Source organism: Castanea sativa, chromosome 11, assembly GCF_040712315.1.
Source record: "Castanea sativa cultivar Marrone di Chiusa Pesio chromosome 11, ASM4071231v1".
NCBI lineage: Eukaryota > Viridiplantae > Streptophyta > Magnoliopsida > Fagales > Fagaceae > Castanea > Castanea sativa.
In genome coordinates this window covers 12,885,494-12,901,143 of record NC_134023.1, presented here as the reverse complement: position 1 = coordinate 12,901,143, position 15,650 = coordinate 12,885,494, and the positions used below count along the sequence as shown (strand labels likewise).

General features: G+C 35.7%; 1 long non-coding RNA gene across 1 annotated transcript; it reads left to right on the top strand.

The window, feature by feature from the left end:
- The first annotated feature begins 12,809 nt into the window (after nucleotides 1-12,809).
- LOC142615023 (uncharacterized) lies at nucleotides 12,810-15,650 on the top strand. Its single transcript, XR_012840641.1, has 2 exons — nucleotides 12,810-13,157; nucleotides 15,255-15,650. It is a non-coding gene; the product is annotated as an uncharacterized LOC142615023 (long non-coding RNA).

Sequence of the window (15,650 nt, the reverse complement as noted above, 5' to 3'; positions counted from 1 at the left end):
ATATTTTTACAAGATTCTCACTTTGGTTCCTAACTTTTTTTTCACCGTTTTAGTCCCTAAAATCAAAAAAGCGACCTCGTTTTTGTCCCTACCGTCAGTGCCCTAACGGCAAAGTCCTAGGTGGCAGACGGTAGCTGACGTGGCACTGATGTGGCAATTAAAATATTATTAAAAAATATTATTTGACATTTTTATATGCCACGTCAGCATTTTAATTTTTTTTTACAAGCCATGTCAGAAAAAAAATTTAAAATTAAATTTTAAGAAAAACCTTAAATCTAATTAATTTAAAATTTTAATTAAAATTTTCTTTTCTTAATATTCATGTTCCTCAACTTGTTATTTGTGTTCTTCACAGCCCGAACCCAGCAATCAAGAACTCAAACCCATATCAGAAGAACACAAACAAAAAAAGAAGAAAAAATTAAATTAAATACTAAGAGGAAATTTTCTTCATGTTCTTCCCAAATCCAAGAAGCAACCAAACAAATCTCTAGCAAACTCCAAATCCAGCAACCAAACCCAATCTCCATCAAATCCAAAAAAACAAAAAATAAATCCAAGAAACAAACCCATAAACATAGTAACTAACCCAATTCATAGCAAACCCATAAACCCAGAAATTTTCTTGGGAAACAAAACACACAAAAAACCCATAAAATCAAAAAAAAATCCACATCCTCTCGAAAAAAACAAAAACAAAAAAACCCAGAACAAGACGACAACGCATCGATCATCGAGTCTTTCATGAGTTCCGATCTCTCAAATTTTTGGCCACCACCTCCTTCCCAGCAGCAACAACCTTAACTCCATCACCAGATATCTTCTACAGTTTCGACATCAACACCCACACCCAAGCCCATCGTCTCTCAATCACAGCCCTCCGTTGCTCTCTTCAACCAGGAAATGCTTCAAAAACACCTCTGTTTCTCTCTTCAAAAATCGCCTCATCCAAATCTACAATCTCTCTCTTCAACACTCGCCTCATCCAAACCCAGATCTACGATCTCTCTCTTCACCCAACCTCCAACCCAATCGGCTCCCTCCAACGCAGACTAAGGTCCATCCGTCGACTGCAAGTCGATCCGTCTGCCGTTACTCTTCAACAATCGCCTCATCCAAACCCAGATCTACGATCTCTCTCTTGACCCAACCTCCAACCCAATCGGCTCCTTCCAACACAGACTAAGGTCCATCCGTCGACTGCAACTCGATCCGTCCGCCGCTACTCATTCCTCTCCTCATCGTGGGATGACTCCACCACCACCACCAGTAAGAGAGGAAAAGAAAGACCATAGCTCAGAGAGAGAGAGAGGAGAAGAGAATTTGATTTGATCTTTTAATTAGATTTTTTTTAAACCGTTTTTTTTTTTTTTGATGAGTTTTAAACCGTTTTTTAATTAGATTTAATTTTTGTTTTTTAATTTATTTTCTTTTTTGGTTCAAATTTTCTGACATGCCTTTTAAAAAAAATTAAAATGTTAATGTGGCATATAAAAATGCCAAATAATATTTTGTAATAATATTTTAATTGCCACGTCAGCGCCACATCAGCTACCGTCTACTATCTAGGACTTTGCCGTTAGGGCACTGACGGTAGAGACAAAAACGAGATCATTTTTTTGATTTTAGGGACTAAAAGCGGTGGAAAAAAAGTTAGGGACCAAAGTGGGAATCGCGTGAAAATGTAGGGACTAAAATGAGTTTTTTGCCTATTTTATTTTATTTTACTCAACTACAACAATGTAGACAACCTTAAAGTCATGTTGGAGCTCTAATATAACTTTTAACCAAGTCTTGTTGAGTCCTTTGTCACAAGTTGTTAAGCAACAACAACAGCACTACTCTATCAAAAAAATTTGGTGTTTTAACCTGATGATAAAGATCAATTATTATAAAATAGATGCCATTGTAAACATCTCATTTTGTACCCCTTACAACTCAAAATCTCGTTCCTCTATAACAACATCACTATGAGGCCTAAAAAGTTGATTTAGGGCCCAATCTTGTAAAATATTGACTTGAAAAAATATTTTTGGAAAATAAAAGTACAGAAAAAACCCTAAATATACATACGCATACACGCATGTTCGCACACACACTTAAAGTATGCATACGCATACTTAGGGCATGTGCACACATGCCCCAAGTATGCACACGCATCTAGGGTCTCAAAATATATAAAAGGAAAGTTTTTGGGCATAAATTTGTATAGAGTAAATCCCACATCGTCTAGGAGCCACCCAATACCCCTCTACGACCACTATCAAAAATTTTAAAAGACACTTTTACAAGGGAGGAGGAACATATACAAGATTTACTAGAAAATAGTGAATCAAAGAGGGAGTTTTTAAACATTAAAACATCCTTCGGTCAAGTTTTACTTGGTTGTGACTTATTTTGGTCTTGGCTTTTGAGTTCTAAAAGTTTACTAACCTTCTTGGTTTTGATATTAATTATATTGATTGAGGGGAATGGTTAAGTCAAAACTCTAGAAAGTTCTTGTGTTGAGATAAAGGTTCAAACCTTGGCTCTTCACTTCTTTGTTTGTTTGTTGTTTACTTTCATGTTTAAAATGTTTTATTTACTTATGTTAACTTAGGTTTATTATACATTCATATTTGAAGCATGATAGGTTGTTAGATTTCTTGTTTTGATTCTTTCTTGTTCTGGTTGCTAGGTTTGAGTTTCTGAGCATGTATGCATATGCATGCTCCATGCACATGTCCGCGTAAAACTAGGATATGCACACATACCCTATGTATGCGCATGCATACTCGTGCCCAAAGACCAAGATTCAGTTTTCTTTGTTTTTTATTTGTTTTCTTTCGCATGCCTCTGTCTGGTCTAGCTTCACATGTTTAAGTCTTGGAGTTAGTGGATTAACATGTTTTGTATTGTTTATTTATTAAATGATGGTTAGGGTTTCATGATCGATCGAATGCCATGAACATGCATAAAACATAAATATGCATTGATGCATAGGTGTAATGCAGTGAGGCAAGTGAGGTAAGTCATGCATAGCTGCATTTGTTTATTTGAACACGAGTTGTTTAAATGGTGAGAATATGCTTGGTTGAACATCTTGAAGTTTGGAAGTGATTATACTTGATTTTGCTTTTTCAAATGCCACTGCACTATGATAATTTGTATGTACTATTTTGCTGCCCCTGGATAGATGTTTGAATGTTATGATAGATGAATGCTAGGTTTTGGGGACAATATGTGATGTTAATTGCTTTAGATGCATGTTAGTGTGTGTGTGTCTATGTGTGAGTTTAGAATAACTTATTAGAAGACCATTTGATGTGACTAGGATTTGGAACGCACTAAGTAGAGGCCGACCTACAGGTCGGGTAGGGTTGGGTGTCTAAGACCTTCCCATTCTCATACCTAAACTCCAAGCATGTGCTCTGGTAAAAGATTAGTCATTCCACAAGGGCACTATATATATAGTTCTTAGACCTAATATAGGTGGCGACTTTATTTACACCCTCTGTCAAGGTCCACCCTAGGCCAAGGCGTACTTCCCACGATAAGACTCAAGATCCGTTGTAACATCTTAGCCTAATTGCATGATTAATTTATGGATTTATATACTTAGTATTATCTTAATTAATTCAAGTGCATTAGGCTTTGATATTTTGATGTTTTAAAAGATATAGATTTTTTTTTTTTTAAAGTTATGGAAAGAAGTTTTATAAGGTATGGGTGTATATGCATAACTATGTTATTCATTGGGCCTTTCTAGAATATAAGCTTATGAGGGGGGGGTGGTAAGTAAATTTTAAAAATTTGTAAGGGTGACTCATCAACCTTTTCCCCCCTTAGCGAGACACATGCCCCACCCAAATTCTTTTCCCTTGTCTTCTTTGCTGCACCAGAACTCTTTCTTTGTTCTTCTATCTTTTCCTCTTTCTTTGTTCTAGAATCGACAGCACCATCTCACACTAGCGGCCCTCCTTTTCTCTCACCGAAACCATATATATATATATATATATATATATATATATATCTATATATATATATATATCTCTCTCTCTCTAAGAAGAAATTAAAAGCTTAACACTAAAGTTTTAGCTTCAAAGTTTGTGATAAGTAAATAAAACTATATCTTGTTTTGGGTATTTTGATGGTGTAATTGTTTTCTTTAGTTTCCCTTCTTCATTCTCTAATTTGATTATAGAAGCTAAAACTTGTGGTTTTGTGTTAGCAATTTGAAAGATTGAAGATATTATGGTCAATTGGATGCCTATTAATGTATTCTAACATGTCTAGTATAGGTGTAAAAACACCCACACGAAATGAAGGCCAATTGCAATTAGTTGATGATTTTGTGAGAAAATATGTTAAAGTTGTCACTGTGACAAATTCAGTGTTTACAACATAAAAAATCTAGATTAAATCATATTATGTGAATTAGAATGATAGGAGTAATTCTTATGAATTTTAAGACACATGGTTGTAATGGAATTGACCTCATAGCAATTGGATCAATAAAAAAATAATGGTTTAATTTCTAAGATGAATGAAATTCTGTTAGGACAAATTTGAGTATGTTGTCTTGTATGATTTTTAGTAAATCATGGTTTTATGCTTTGACTCTGAAATTGATATGACATCTACTAGACATCCAAAGGAGTGGCTTTGTAAAATTGCATGAAAATTGGATGTGAATAGATAGCCCATTTGTATTTTATAAATGAGGTATATGCTGTTGAAATAAGCAGTGAGCAGTAAATGATACACTTAACTTTGAGGATTTAATTCTAAAGTTAAGGTGAATGTTTTGAGCTATAAATTAGTATGCTCATCTTTTGGTATGTTTTGATCATAGATAAATTTTGTATGTCTTGGTTTCTCTATGGTTTGGTACATAATGTGTTTGATGAATGTATCTTGTGCTGTGTGAACCTTTTGAGATGGGAATTAAGATTTTCTCGAGTTTGAGAGTTAGATTGTGATTCATGTATAAATTTATATGTTTAGGAAATTTTTTTAGTAATAAGTTTTGGTCCTTCATTTAGGTGACGAGAACAAGAATGTGGACACTTGAGCTCCTTTTACAAATCTCTCGCGTCTTCTGTTTTTAGATAAGGGATATGTGACATGTGTAGTTGATAAGTATAAGGATTGTTTTAAAAAATTATTATGCATCAAAACAATATAATTAAAGATATTACATATAAGCATGATTTAAGTAAACATATATGTTAATGAGTTTTTCAATCTTATATACATGATAATTTTAGCATATTGATGCTATTATTTATATTGCGAACATAATATTTAAGAATGAAGTAAATATGCCAATGTTATGAAGTATTTATGTAAAAGCATCATTATTAGAAAAATATAGTTTTCGGGTTATTCCATTGTTATGATTTGAACTGAACCAACAGGAATGGCAACCGGCTAGGTTTGGGCCGGGTTTTTTCATAGCCAGACCCGACTTGCGATTCGAACCTGGTCTGTTTATTAAACGGATTTTTTTTTCGGGGCCCAAACCCGCCCCACTTAGGCCAACTAGATTTGGGCCCAATCCGCAGCTCAAATCGTGGCCCAACCTAAAAAAAAAAAAAAAATTTGAAGCCCAGATTAATTCTTGCCTAGATTCAAGCCCTATAACATGTAGATTCAAGCCCATATAATGTGGTCCAAATGCCAAATCATAGACTATTAATCATAAATCACCTGTTAATTATAAATTTATAAATCACATAGCTAAGATAATCATTTAATCATAAATCAATAAATCATAGCTAAAATATCTCTTGCAATCCTTTGTAAAGTAGGATACTTGAAACCATTACTTTTCCACCATGCCAAAATATCAAAGTCTTCACTCCTCTTCAACACTCCCTCATCAATGAAATGATCAAATTTTATCCTAGCACTTCCATGTTTCTTTGAACTACTTGAACTATTATTCACAAACATATCAAAAGATGACATTGCCCCAGTCAACCTACATTTCAATTGTGCCATAATTTGAAGTACTTGCAGGCATATGAGAACTTCCTTCATTATCTACAAGGGACTCATCTACTTCTCCATACTCATTAAGTAAATCATAACAAAGATTCTTAATTTTTTCAATCTCCAAATCAGAATTATCACCATAATTGTTAGGGCATTAAAACTCCAACAACTTCATCTTATATCTTGGATCCAAGATAGCAGCAACTGTCATAACAACATTAACATTAGCCCAATAAAAATTAAATTTAGCAAGCATGATTTCTGCCATCCTATTTATCATCTCATTTGAAGACAAACTCCATTCATTCAATGCTATTTTCAACTCACACACCAAAGTAAAATACATATTAGTTGTGGGGTACTTACGACCAGAGAAAAATTCAGTCACACTATAAAACAACTTCAACATCCCACAAATATCTTTGGCTAACTTCCAATCATGGTCAGGTGGTAAACAAATATCTCAAAACGTTCCACAATGAATCAACAAGAATCGTGAAAGGAAGCAAAACGAAATAAGAAATGGGAGGAAGTTACATGTTTATAGTTTACGGTCAACGGAGATGACACTGACAGAGCAAGGGCGGCGGTCCGACGGAGAATGATTGAGAGTGAGAGTGTGAGAGAAGAGTTTGGTGAAGTGAAAGTGTGAAACTGAGTCCAATTGAGAGTGAGTGAGAGTAAGAGAGAAGAGAGAAGAGTTTGGAGATGAGAGGCGGCTGAGTGAACTGAAGAGTGAAGAGTGAGGTGTTAGGGTTTATATATATATATATATATATATATATATATATATATATATATATATATATATATATAGTGGTATTTTAGTAATTAGGAAATAACCAGGTTGGGTCTAGGTCCAGGTTCAGGTTGGGTTTTTATAAAAACCCGAACCCAACTCAAACCTGGTTCGGTTTTTTTTTAAACTCAAACTTGACCCTATTCTTTATCGGGCTAAGTAAACAGAGTAAGACAAAAAAATAATACCGTGACCCTAATAATGCCAAACACCCACCACCATCAGCATCCACTGACCTAACCTCACATATTTAGCGAAGATAAAGGAAGTAAGGTTGCTGGCCACCCGTCGATCCTCAGCCATCGACACACCCACACCCTCACTCCACTGGGTTTTGTTCCCATTATCAAAATCTCAAAACATTCCACAATTAATCAACAAGAATCATGAAAGGAAGCAAAATGAAATAAGAAATGGGAGGAAGTTACCTGTTTATAGTTTATGGTCAATGGCACTGACATTGACAAAGCAAGGGCAACAGTTTGGCGGAGAATGATTGAGAGTGAGATTGAGAGTGAGTGAGAGTGTGAGAGAAGAGTTTGGTGAAGTGAAAGTGTGAAACTAAGTCCGATTGAGAATGAGATTAAGAGTAAGTGAGAAGAGTTTGGAGATGAGAGGCGGTTGAGTGAGCTGAAGAGTGAAGAGTGAGGTGTTAGGTTGTATAGATACACACACACACACACACACACACACAGTAGTATTCTAGTAATTAGGAAATAATCGGGTCGAGTCTGGGTCCGGGTCCGGATTGGGGCTGGTTTTTATAAAAACTCGGACTCGATTTGGGTTTTTTTTTTTTTTAAACCCAAACTCGACCCTATTCTTTATCGGGCCAGGTAAAACCCAACCCATTATGGTCGGGTCAGGTACCCACAGGTTGGGCAGAAATTGCCATCCCTATCAGCCAGTAGGGGTTCTATTACTTGCATTTTCATGGAAATTTTGATTGGCCATTATACGTGGGGAGGATTCTGCTATACCCGCCCTCATTGGGAACGACCAAGTTGTGGAAGATGCCAATCGACCCCCATGGTTGATGATATGATCACACCAAAAGAGGTGTGGTACTTTCTAATATGATCCTAGGATTTCTTAGCATTGTGGGGAATGCTGAATGCCTGACACAATGTGCTGGAAGCCTCCCAAAGTTGTGATAGACTTACAATTGATCTGACTAATATGTATTATGAATGAGCTATTAAGCAATTTGGAATTTATAAGAAAAGTATGATGATAAGAAAGGTATGTTGAATATGTAATAAGTCAGATGAAAAGTTTATGATAAAATATTTTATAGTCTATTTAAAGATAAGTTTACTGAATTATGTTTAAGTTCCTTATTATGTCATTTTATTATTATGTGAAAGGAAAATGATGTATTTTCATCTGAAAGTTCATAAGTTATTTTTAAGAATAGAATGAATAGTATGAAGACTATTTATCAAAGTTGGTATATCCATAAAATATTTGATTTACATTTATTCTTATTAAATTCTCATGGAGCTTAAAACCTTAATGGGTTTCGCAGCTCACCCTATTATATTTCAGTGCATAAGTTATTTCCTGGAAACAGCGAGAGTATTAGATGCGGCAAGGAATCTGTGATTTTTGTTTGTTAGAATGTATAGTTTTTTTTTTTTTGGTATAGTAGTTTGACTCTTTGGTTGTATAGGAGGAATCAAAATGTACTTGATCATTTTAAGCACAATTGTATTTCAGAACCTTAGTTTGTTTTGAACCCTAGTTATATGCCTTAGGGTTAGGTTTGTAAATATAAGTTTTGCTAAACGTTTAGTTATATAATATTTACACGAATATCTTAAATTATAGTCAAGTTGTAATCTTGCAAAGTTCGAAATGAAATGAAGTTTCAAAGTTTTTATCAATTTTGTATATTATGGCTTTTATGCAAGGAAATACAAAGGAATACAAGAAACGATTCTTGATAAGAACCTTCAAATTTAGTTGGTTTGTTTTAGTATTGAGGTAAACTTGATATTAATATGCCGGTTATGCTCTAAATTTTAAAGTTTAGATTTGGGCCGTGACACCCGTTGCAAGCACTTGGGCCCCTAATCATAAGTTGAAATTATATTGTAACTGAAAAAATAATAATAAAATTATTTTTAAGGTCGTCCAAGATTTTGAATATTGATCATTCAATTCAACAAATTTGAAGTGTTACAAATCAATAATCATGAAACCGAAAGTCTCACTACCTAATACCTAACACCTCAAATTGCCACAATCTCAGATCCAATCTATCAACAACATCAAAACCTCAAACAAGATGCCACCCACACCCTATAATCTTCTTTAAACTCACAAAAATGGTCATCCTCAACTAATTACAGACAAGCACTATCGCAAGCCATAGTAACACATGTTGTTTACTACCACCTAAGACCCACACCTTCATACTCATACCATCCAAGCCATTATTTCCACACACCACCGAGAGAGATAGAATCGTGGGAGGTAATTAAAATTAAACAGATTAAGAAAAATCTTTACATTGCTATGATAACTCACCATGAGTTAGAAGCTAAAACATTGAGAGGCAATAGCAGTGGCAACATGTAGTGGCACCTTGAACCTATTATAGCCATATAAATCATGGCAAGAAGGAGGCATGTTGTGGGCAATAGCAGGTGTTGTTGCCCCTGTGAGTGCATAGCTTACATAAGTCAGTGGCTTTAAGGCTTGATTGTGGCCTTGTGTTAATGTTGGCTTTATGGTCTTAGTTTGGTAGGTTGTAAGCAGTAATGTATATTGTGTACAACATGTGTTGTGTTGGACTATGGCAACCTTGAATGGGCTTAGCCATAAGCAAGTTGTGGTGGATGAAGGTGTTGCATGTGTGAAAGTTTAGGTTCAGTTACCTTCATTGTAAACATATGCTGGGGTTAGGAGGAAATAAATTGATCTATGTTGTAAGATGCTTGTTAGTAACTTAGTATATAATAGTAATAGGTGATCACACCATAATGAAAATTTAGTTCTTCAAGAAAAATATTAGGATTCTTATACAAAACAAGAAAATATACAAGAAGAAACATTGAATTCACACGAATTTGAGATTGATGGTTTGGAAATTTAAGAACAAGAACATACCCATTTTTGGACTGACCCAAAAGACTAACAAACTTTGGCTGCGTTTGATTGGGTGTAAAATATTTTCCGAGTGTAAAATAATTTCAGGTGAAAATATTTTCGGGAAAGAAAAATATTTTTAGGTGTTTGGTGGCATTTTAAAAAATACTTTGGAAAATATTTTCAAGTGTTTGGTAACATTCTGAAAATGCAAAATTTTTACTGATTTCTCACATTTTCTCAACCATTTTCTCACATTCCAAACAAAGTTTATAATAGAACATTACAATCCATCAACTTCTAAACAAACAAAAATCAAATAAAACACCATGGCCAAGTCATTCGGTCAAACTAAGAGAGGGAGGTGAGACAGGGAGGAGGAAGAGTGAGATCAGTGGGTCACCGATCTCGCCGGCGCGAGCTCGACGGCGCGAGCTCGACGGCGCGAGCTCGACGGTGCGAGATCGCGCATTGATCTCGCCCTGCGCGAGCTCGACGGCGCGAGATCGCGCCTCGATCTCGCCCAGCGCGAGCTCGACGGCGCGAGATCGCGCGTCGATCTCGCCCTGCGCGAGCTCGACGGTGCGAGATCGCGCCTCGATCTCGCCCAGCGCGAGCTCGACGGCGGGCCTTTAGGTTGAGGACGGCGTGATCTTGACTTCATCGGCGTGATCTGACCGATTCGGCGATCTCCCTCTAGCTCTCTCTCTCTATTTTCTGGTGTGGGTCGTTGCTCTCTCCCTCTCCTTCTCTGTTTTCCAGCGAAAAACTCTATTTGAAGGTAAAATAGACATGGAAAATGTTTTACGGGTGGGGAGGGTTTATTTTACGGTCAATGGTTTAGATTTTCCGTTTGACCAAAATTTCAGGTGTTGCCAAGCACCCGCAAATGCTGAAAACATTTTCTGAAAGTTATTTACCGTCGAAACAAACGCCGCCTTTATTTCAACATTGAAGAAACCCCATATGATAGTGACACATTTGAAATTTTGGATTTGGTTGATAAAACTAAAATTTTTGGAGAAGTTGCTGCCAAAGAATCTGTGTTGGAGAACCATAAAAGCAGAGAAGAATAACAGTTTGAAGAACGTCACTACAGGCAGAGAATCCAACAAGCACCGCTTCAAAGTGAAATTGTTTCAGTGCTTGAAGGAGAAGACACCCCTTTGCATTCTTCCAATTTGGATCTAAACAGATCTTTGTGTGATTTTATCTTGCTTCAATATGCAACGTTGACTCCTTTAGCCAACCACAAATACAACTTTGTGTACTTATTTAATCAAAGACTCTCCCAAAGTCCAAGACACAAAGCAATATAGTACACCATTAATATATTCACATAAAATGGGCCCACGTATTAAACATACAGCAAGGAAAAGTGTTAGGCCTCCAGTAAAACTTCCAAGCCCACTACGCGAGGCAATTAAGAATTGGAGTTCTTCAAGTCATGATATGAGTTCAAATACAAGCCCCAAAACTCAGAGTCCAATTTGTGACATAAGTCTTGAGTCTCTAGACTTGAAACAAAAATTTACTGATTCACTTAAATTGGAAAATAATTTTCGCACTAACAGCAATAGAAGAAAAGCTTATCCTCATTTTCAAGCCTGAAACAACCAGAATTCAAAGTGTAAACAAGTCAAAGGTATTTCTAATCCTCATTACAAAAGAAAAAGGATTTTTTAGCAAATTTGAGAGAGGAGAGTTATATTCAGGTCCTTAAGACAAAGATGCAATTTGAATTCCCAACAATACAAGAGAAGATACGTAAAATCATTTAAAAGATATTCGTGTCAAAACCCAAGAAGAGCATATAAGAAGGGATACATCACACATGAATGACTACAAGTGTTGTTATATGTGATGATGCCAAGAAAATCAGTAGGCTGGATGCTTCGGACTTGAAAGGACTACTGGTTCTTTCTACGGCCTGAAAAAGAAAGAAAAGCGTATCAAAGGCGACCGGGGCTGCCGGCCAAAAATCCTCCGATGGCAAAGTTAGTTTTTTCCTCTAAGTTATTTGAGTTCCAACTTTTTTGGAGTGAAAACTGAACATATCTTTTCCTTGTCTGAATCAGTCTTTATATAGTGCCATCATAGACGGTTATTGAAATGGGAACCTCTCCTGGATTCGAGGCTGAAACGTAACTGCCATAACCGTCCAGGAGTTACATTTCTATTTCACAACGGATACATGACCGTTATGCGTGGGATAAGGGATTGTCACATTTTATTCGGAGATTCTCCCAAGTATGGTACCCTCGTCCTGAATTTCCTTCGTCGTGTGCACCTGCCGATTCCAAATGTAAAATCCTAGTCCATGGATCTTCATGTGGACGAGTCTTCTCAGGGTAGGCTGTGCGCACCCCACGGACGAGGGATGTAACTTCGCTCACCCTCTGGACGTCCTTGTTCGTTACCCTCGTCCTGAGGATAACTTCTGGACGGCTGCCGAGGTGATATCCGTCCATGGACGGGTTGGGTGGTTTGAGTGTTTTCATCCCACATCAATATGTAATAGTTTTATAGTTTCGTTTAAATAGTGTGCTTATATATATATATACAAAAGTGTGTTTTATTATACATTTTAATTTTATTTTCCAGTTTGGTGTGTTTATATTTTTCAAAGCCAATATAAGTATTTTTATTCTACTTAATTTAGGCGTTTGGATAGCACAAACGTGCGTCCACGTCTTTTTTTTTTTTATTTTTTTTTACGCGTGTTTGTTATTGTTTATTGGTCATGAACAGTAATTTTAGGCCAATAAACAGTAACTTTTGGTATGAACAGTATTTTTTAATTATTTAAAAATTATTTTATTACAATATTTTTAATTTTTAGTTTTCAATTTTCAAAAATAAGTTCTATCCAAACGGACCGGAGCATGCTTTTAGATAACTGAAAGTTTGCTGCATTTTCAGCATTTTAGTTATTTTTGTGGGTCCCTTTTCACTATTCATGGGGCCCATAGCTGAAAGAAAAAATGCAGTTTTTTTGAAAAATTGCTTTCTCTTCAGCCATATCTTGGAAGATCTACCTTCTTCAATTCTGGCAGCCCAACCTCCTCATCAATGCCCCATCTTCTTCCTCAAGCTCTTAAATTTTACATCTACCACCAACTGCCCAAATTTATGCTTCGCATTTGATACACAAACCCACTAACAACCACTTTATTCCTTTATTCGGACAAACCCTTACCAGTGATTTTCTTAGCTGTGAGAGAATATCAAACATAAAGCTGATGCTGCCACTGTGAGGGAGAGATGCCGATGTCAGTCCCATGTGAGTTGTATTTAAATTTTTGGAGTTTTTTGATGTGTCGGTGTGTTTTCCCTTTTTGTTGGGTGTGGCCGAATTTTACATGAACAAAACATCAATGGAATTGTATGGGTTTGTTTGTGGGTTTTGTATTTTTGTGTGACTTATCTGTGGGTTCCTCTGTATTTCATTTAATTATGTGGGTTTGTCTTCCTGTCTTTGTTTGTATTTGGATTGTGTGGGTTTCATTCATATTTTTCTATGTGGGCATGTATCCATCGGTAAACTGTGCATAGCAATGTTGTTGTGGGTTTCAATTTTTTGAGTCATTGTGAGGTTTGGTGAACTGAGTTGATTTAGTTTTATAAAGATATTTTCGGAGATTTTATGTTTTTTACGGTTCAAGTGGCTCTAATTGAAATGCACTTAACTGTTTGATAAAATGCCTCTATGAGCTATCTATGGAAATAAGATACATCTGTTGAAGCAACGATGAACCATTATCCATAAGATTTTTTGGTTCTTGAAAGGGCTTCATGACATTATAAATCTGGGATTCTTGAATTTTAGTTGCTGAAATAACATTTACTAATGACTGAACTTACTGATTCATGACGAGATGCTTTACATGTACGATTTGACATGTATATGGAAGTTGTTTGCATACATATGAGTGTTTCTCTTTTAAAACATTTGTGTCCTGGTTCTAGAAAACCAATGGCAATGAGGCATCTAGAAAAGGTCACAAAACCACGGACTGCATGTTGTACTTGCTTTTAATGATGAAATCATATTTCTCTTGTTGATTCATACTGGGCACTCTCTAAATACTACCTGAAGTTTCTATTTTTCATTGTTTTACATTTGAAAGATTAATTTCATGATTCTCTCTTCTCTGTGTGTCAGAAAGATAGGGACTCATATATTATGATCAAGGCTAGGGAACTTATTAGCCTTTTGTTAAGAAGTGTCCCTGTTTATTAGTACAATTTTTGGTCTCTCCTTTTACTCTTGTTTTCTTGTCTGTGCTGTATGAATTTTCTGTAGTGTTAGAAAGGTGTGAAATAGCTATAGAGATGTTGGGTTTTGTTCTTACATTATATCACTGCCCAAGGTTGCACAGAACAATATGTAAACTAATAACTTTGCTTGACTCTTTCCATCATAACTATATATCTATTGAACTCTATTGTGACGTAGTTGTATCATTTTTGTTGCTTTTTTTTGGTTTGTAATTTTGGTCATGTTACAACCTTTTTGCGGAAGAAAGAATATATTCAAGTAGAAAGATTTTGCCCTGCAAACCTGGGAAAGTCCAGTTTCAATGTTTTAGTTCGGGCTTTAAGGCTTTCAAGGAGATGGTCAAATTGTTGTGCTAGCCCTTCCAAGGCCTGTTGTTGATAACCTTGTTATTATTTCATGCAAACCATAGATTAAGTTGAATAGTTATTCACAATAATCATGTTATTCCCTTGCTAAGAATTTAGGGGGAATGATCAAGAACCATGAAATAGATAGACATAAATCTGCTTAGGATTCTTTAAAACATGTTCACATACCGTTTGTTTCCTTTTGGAATTTTAGAAAGAAATAGAATTTGGATTAGCTGTTCTAGTATTTGCATTTAGAGAAACAGAAACAAAAAGAAGAAATGAAGGAAAGTAATTTTGAATCATTCTCTTTTATAAGGCATATTCAGAGATGATTGTTGAGCGAAGAAAGAGGGTGGCAAGTGGTGTTGAAGACATGTTTGGCTTGGGAAATGGAAGTGATTTAAGCTAAACATCAATTGTCCTACTAGATCTCACTGTCTCTGACTTCAAATCAACCAAAAAATGAGTTGGGAAACTTTGGGTTTGGTTGCAAAGATAGGCTATGACATGTCTCCCCGCTTTCTTTTAGTATACAGTTTATGGAGGCCACTAGTGTTCCAATGATGGGAATGGACATGCTAAATAAGATTCTATTATTCTAAATTGTTAATTATACTTATTTGTGTCCCATAGTCTTAGGATTTTATTTTTATTTTTTTGCTTATTGAGATTAGCTCTACCCACTAGACAAACAATTTCATGTAATTACTTATCAAAATTTATAATTTGAAGTATGTTTCAATCGCAGTTTGCTTGAGGCTAAATCATTAGTCATCACAGGGGCATTAGATTCTCCACCATATAATAGCTAGGAAGGGCCTTTTTGCAAATAGAGAATTCGATTGTTGGATTTAGAGATATAGCTACAGAAACAACTCCTCTACCTCTGTAGAAACAGTTACACAGTCCTCACAACATCCAAAAATAGTTTCACACATCAGCAGGATAACTCCATAGTAGGTAAATTTTTCATTGATAAATTGTTACTCTTATTTGTCGCATGTTTTTATGTTCACAATGTTTATTTTTCCTCCAGAGACTTATGTACACAATGTTACTTGGGCTATTTAAATGAATTGCAATAATGAAAAGATGCTTATGAGTGTGTAATAATGGGCAGTTACTTGGACTTATGTTATTTAAA